Here is a 5,724-nt window from a genome sequence, read left to right on the forward strand (position 1 = left end):
AAAAATTAGCAGGGCTTGGTGGCACATGCCTGTAGTCCTAGCTGCTTGGGAGGCTGAGGCAGGAAAATCACTTGAACTCAGGAGGCAGAGGTTGCAGTGAGCCGAGATCCCACCACTGCACTCTAGTCTGGTGACAGAGCGAGACTCCATCTCAAAAAAAAACCAAAAAAACAAAAAAACAAAAGAAAAAAGAAAACAACAATCATCCACGTTCCTATCACTGAGAACCAATCACTGCTAACTTTCTTTCTTTTTTTTTTTTTTTTTTTCTGAGACAGTTGTCTCGCACTGTCACCCAGGTTGGTGTGCAATGGCATGATCTCTGCTCACTGCAACCTCCGCCTCCCGGGATTAAGCAATTCTCCTGTTTCAACTTCTCAAGAAGCTGGGATTACAGGCACCTGCCACCACTCCTGGCTAATTTTTTGTATTTTTAGTAGAGACAGGCTTTTACTGTTTTGGGCCAGGCTGGTCTTGAACTCCTGACCTCAGGTGATCCACCCTCTTCGGCCTCCCAAAGTGCTGGGATTACAGGCATGAGCCACCTCACCCAGCCAACCATTAACATTTTTGCATATTTACTTTAAATCTTTTTTTTTTTTTTAAAGAAAAATCACTGTTGGTTTGATGACAATGATATTACATTTGTCATTTAGTTAATTTCATTTTCATTTTTATTTTTGGCAGAAAATGACTTTATTCTAATTAACTCACAAAGAATAAAATCATAACAGCTAGTTTAAGGAGGCTACACAAACATTTGCCTGGCCCCAAATTCTACATGACCTTAATGAAATTCTACACAGTAAGAACACCCTCTTCCATTTCAATTCTGAAGCGAGGAAGCTATGAATGACAAGGAGAGGTTTAACTGATGGTTACACTTTATACCTTCACTACCAATTATATTTTTATGCTAAATTAACTTGGTTGTGAGAGCTGATTTTTCATTACTCCAATTTGACCTTCTTGATCAGGCCAATCTGTTTGCAAGTCTGCACTGTTTCAGCACCTCACTGGAACCCTCACAGAGCTTTCTGTCACCCTGGTTCTGTGCATCCTCCAAAAACTGGTCTCACAGAGCAAGGCCGCTGTGCCGACTGGGTTCCCTGAGGCTACCGGTAAGTGATGTCAGGCCTTACAGGCTCAGCATTACTTCCTCCACTGAAGCCCCCGGTGATGGCATGGCCCAGTGTGTGTCCCACAGCAGAGCCCACAGGCATGTCGGCTGCAGTGGTTGCCATCTGGGCCCTCAGACCTGCCTGCTAGGGCACAGCAGCAGGAGAGCCAACTGCAGAGGTGGGTGCCACTATTGGCAGCTAAGCTGCTGGTGCTGGCCTGGGTGCAGCTCTCATCTGAGGTGCCTGGCTGGCCAGAGGGGCCATGTGGGAGGTGCGGCTTCGGCTTCCATGGGGCATCCTAGGTGCGTGACGGCTCAGCATTTGGATGTGTGAAAACAAGCCGTTTTGTTCATTTTAAAGAGCTCGAACAATGCAGAAAACTGCAGTGATAAAATTTAGAAAATATATAATCCTTCCCAAATCCCACCACCTAGAAAAAACCACCATTGGCTCTGTTTTTATTTTTATTGCCCAGGCTGGAGTGCAGTGGCTCGATCTCAGCTCACTGCAACCTCTGCCTCCCGGATTCAAGTGATTATTCTGCCTCAGCCTCCAAAGTAGCTGGGATTACAGGTGTCCACCACTACGCCCAGCTAATTTTTTTGAATTTTTAGTAGAGATGGGGTTTCACCATGTTGGTCAGGCTGGTCTTGAACTCCTGACCTCAGATGATCTGCCCGCCTTGGCTCCCAAAGTGCTGAGATTACAGGCGCGAGCCACTGCGCCCGGCCACCATTAGCTTTAAATGAGCATTATATCAGAAACATTCCACCATTAGCTTTAAATGAGCATTATATCAGAAACATATGCACATATGTGCACACATTCTTTCCTTCTGCACATGGAGGACATTTTGGTGTTGTCTTCTGGCTTTGGATGCTGCTGGGGAGAAGTCTGAGGGCCATTTTTCTACCTGGGACCTGAAGAAGTCTTTATGATTGAAGTACAGTGACTTCGGTAGGACATAGAACTTTTTATATCAAATTTCCTGATATCCCCTTTCAACATGCAGACTTTTCTTCCCCTAATTCAGGGATGTTACTTCATGTTTTGTCTTTGATTTATTTTTATTTTTATTTTTGAGACAGAGTCTTGCTCTGTCACCCAGGTTGGAGTGCAGTGGCACAATCTCAGCTCACTGCAACCTCCACCTCCTGGCTTCAAGCAATTCTCCTGCCTCAGCCTTCCACGTAGCTGAGACTACAGGTGTGCACCACCATGTCTGGATAATTTTTGTGTTTTTAATAGAGATGGGGTTTCATCATGTTGGCCAGGCTGTTTTGAACTCCCAGCCTCAAGTGATCTACCTGCCTCAACCTCCCAAAGTTCTGGAATTACAGGCATGAGCCACTGCGCTTGGCCAGGTAATATAGTTTCAGTCCACAAACCTAAGGCCCTCTTCTTTTACTCCCCACTTCTCTGGGCTAACTCATCATCAGAATCTCAGCTTAAGTTTCACATAGTCATCTCAAAGGAAATAAAAACATACATAGAACTGAATCGAAATGAAATTGTAACATATCAAGGTATGTGAAATATAGCTATAGCAGTGCTGGGAGGGAAATTTGTAGTGCTAAATGCTAACATTACACTGGAAAAGACGAAAGGATTCAAATCAACAATCTAAGTTCCTACCTCAAGGAAGCAGAAAAAGAGCAAAACAAATCCAAAGCAAGTAGAATGAAGGAAACAGTAAAGAGCAGAAGTCTATAAAATTTGAAAACAGGAAACAATGGGAGAAATCAGTGAAACAAAAGGCAGCTTCTTAAAGTTAGCAAAATTCATAGACTTCTAACAAGACTGACAAGAAAGATACAAATTGCCAATATCAAGAATGAAACAGAAGGTATTAGTACAGATTATGCAGCCAATAAAAGGATAATAAAGAAATACTACAAGCAACTTTACACTGATAAATTCAGCAACTTAGAAGAAATGAACCAATTCCTCATAAAACACAAGTTACTAAAACTCAACCAAGATGAAATAGACACCCTGATTAGTCCTATAGCCATTAAATAAATTGAATTTGTAAAAACCTCACAAAAAAGAAATCTTCGGGTCCAGTTGGTTTCACTGGAGAATTCTACCAAACATGTAAAGAATATATGTTTTACACAATGTATTCCAGAAAATCAAAGAGGAGGAAACATCCAAATTGTGTTATGAGGCCAGTATTACCCTGGTGCCAAAACCAAAGACATTACAAAAGCAAAGCAAAACAAAAGGCCATAAACCATTATTTCTCATTAACTCAAATACAAAAAGCCTCAACAAAATACTAGCAAATTGAGTTCAGCAATGTTATAAAAAGAATTATACAGCATGACCAAGAAGGAATGATTTCAGATATAGAAGCCTCGTTCAATATTAGAAAATTAATCAATGTAATCTACCGTATCAATAAGCTAAAGAAAGACCAGGCGTGGTGGCTAATGCCTGTAATCCCAGTACTTTGGGAGGCTGAGATGGGCAGATCACTTGAGCTCGGGAGTTTGAGACCAGCCTGGGCAACATGGCAAAACCCTGTCTCTACTAAAATATAAAAAGTAGTCAGGTGGGGTGGTGTGCATCTGTAGTCCCAGCTACTCAGAAGGCTGAGGCAGGAGGATTGCTTGAGCTTGGGAGGTTGAGGCTGCAGCATGCAACTTAGAAAGGAAGAAATAAAACTATTCTTATTTATTCTTATTTGCAGACAACATGGTTGTCTATAGAGGCAATCCCAAGAAGTCTACAAAAAAACCTTACAGAATTAAAAGTAAGTTCAAGGTCGGGCACGGTGGCTCAAGCCTGTAATCCCAGCACTTTGGGAGGCCGAGACGGGCAGATCACGAGGTCAGGAGATCGAGACCATCCTGGCTAACATGGTGAAACCCCGTCTCTACTAAAAAAAATACAAAAAACTAGCCGGGCGAGGTGGCGGGTGCCTGTAGTCCCAGCTACTCGGGAGGCTGAGTAGGGGAATGGTGTAAACCCGGGAGGCGGAGCTTGCAGTGAGCTGAGATCCGGCCACTGCACTCCAGCCTGGGCGACAGAGCGAGACTCCGTCTCAAAATAAATAAATAAATAAAATAAATAAAAGTAAGTTCAGCAAGATTGCAGGATACAAGATCAATACACAAAGATCAATTGCATTTCTATATACTAACAATGTGGGAAGCAAAATTAAAAACACAATGCCATTTATAGTTGCTCCAAAGAAAATGAAATGCTTGATATTAACTTAACAAAACATGTACAGTATCTGTACACTGAACATTACAAAATGTTGATGAAATAAATCAAAAACGACCTAAATAAATGGAGAAACACACTGTATCTACTGATTGAAACCTAGTAGATGTGTCGTTTCTCTCCAGATTGATCTATGTAATGCAACTCTTACAATAATCCAAGCAAAGTGTTTTGTAGACATAGACAAACTATTATGTGGAAAGGCACAGGCTCTAGAATAGCTAAAACAATTTTTTAAAAAGAAAAGTAATGGAGGAATTACTCTAACCTGATATTAAGGCCTACTGAATCGCTACAGTTATCAGTATAGTGTGGTATTGGAGGAGGGATGGAAACATATAACCATGGAACAGAATAGATAGCTCAGAAATAGATCCATACAAATACGCCCAGCTTATTTTTAACAATGGTGCAAAAGCATTTTCAATGATGAAATTTTAAACAGTGTTGGAGTAATCGGGCATCAATAGGCAAACAAACAAACAAAACCCTCAACCTACAACTCAGAATAGGTCACAGAATTTAACATAAAATATAAAACTATAAAACTTTTAGAAAAAAACTGTCAGAGAAAATCTTCAGGATCTAGAAGTAAGCAAACATTCCTACAATTAATACCAAAATGAACTATCCATAGAAGGAAAAATTGATAAATTGAATCTCATCAAAATTAAAAAACATTTGCTGTGCTCAAGCTCATGTGGGCTGGGTGTGGTGGCTTACACTTGTAAGCTTATGCTTGTAATCCCAGTGCTTTAGGAGGCCAAGGAGGGAGGATTGCTTGAGGCCAGGAGTTTGAGAACAACCTGGGAAAAATAGTGAGACCCTATCTCTACAAATAATCAAAAAATTAGCTGGGTCTGGTGGCATGCTTATGATCCTAGCTACTCAGGAGGCTGAGGTGGGAGGATGGCTTGAGCCCAGGAGGTGGAGTTTGCAGTGAGTTATAATACACCACTGCACTCCAGCATGGGTGACAGAGCAAGACTCTGACTCTTAAAAAAAAAAAAAAAAGTAAATAAAGCCCATGTGAAGATGATAAAAAGACAAATTATAGACGGGGAATAAATGTTTGGGAACCACATATCCAATAAAGCACTAGAATTTACAATATATAAAGAACCCCAAAAACCGAACAGTAAAAAAAACCCCAAACAATCCAATTAGAAAATGGGCAAAAGACCCGAACAGACATTTTACTGGAGAGGATATACAGATGGCAAATAAACACATGAAAGATGTTCAATACCATTAACCATTAGGGAAATGCAAGTTAAAACCACAATGAGCTATTACTACATACCTGTTAGAATGGCTAAAATAAACTAGAGGCAATGAATTCTCACAAAGATGCAGAGAAATTGCATCA

The 5,724-nt window shown here is 41.0% G+C and overlaps 1 pseudogene; it reads right to left on the reverse strand.

Moving 5' to 3' along the window:
* Positions 1-973: 973 nt before the first annotated feature.
* LOC105541339 lies at positions 974-1,418 on the reverse strand (annotated as a pseudogene).
* Between the last annotated feature and the right edge of the window lie 4,306 nt (positions 1,419-5,724).

This window comes from Mandrillus leucophaeus, unplaced genomic scaffold, assembly GCF_000951045.1.
Source record: "Mandrillus leucophaeus isolate KB7577 unplaced genomic scaffold, Mleu.le_1.0 Scaffold238, whole genome shotgun sequence".
NCBI classification, from domain to species: Eukaryota; Metazoa; Chordata; class Mammalia; order Primates; family Cercopithecidae; genus Mandrillus; species Mandrillus leucophaeus.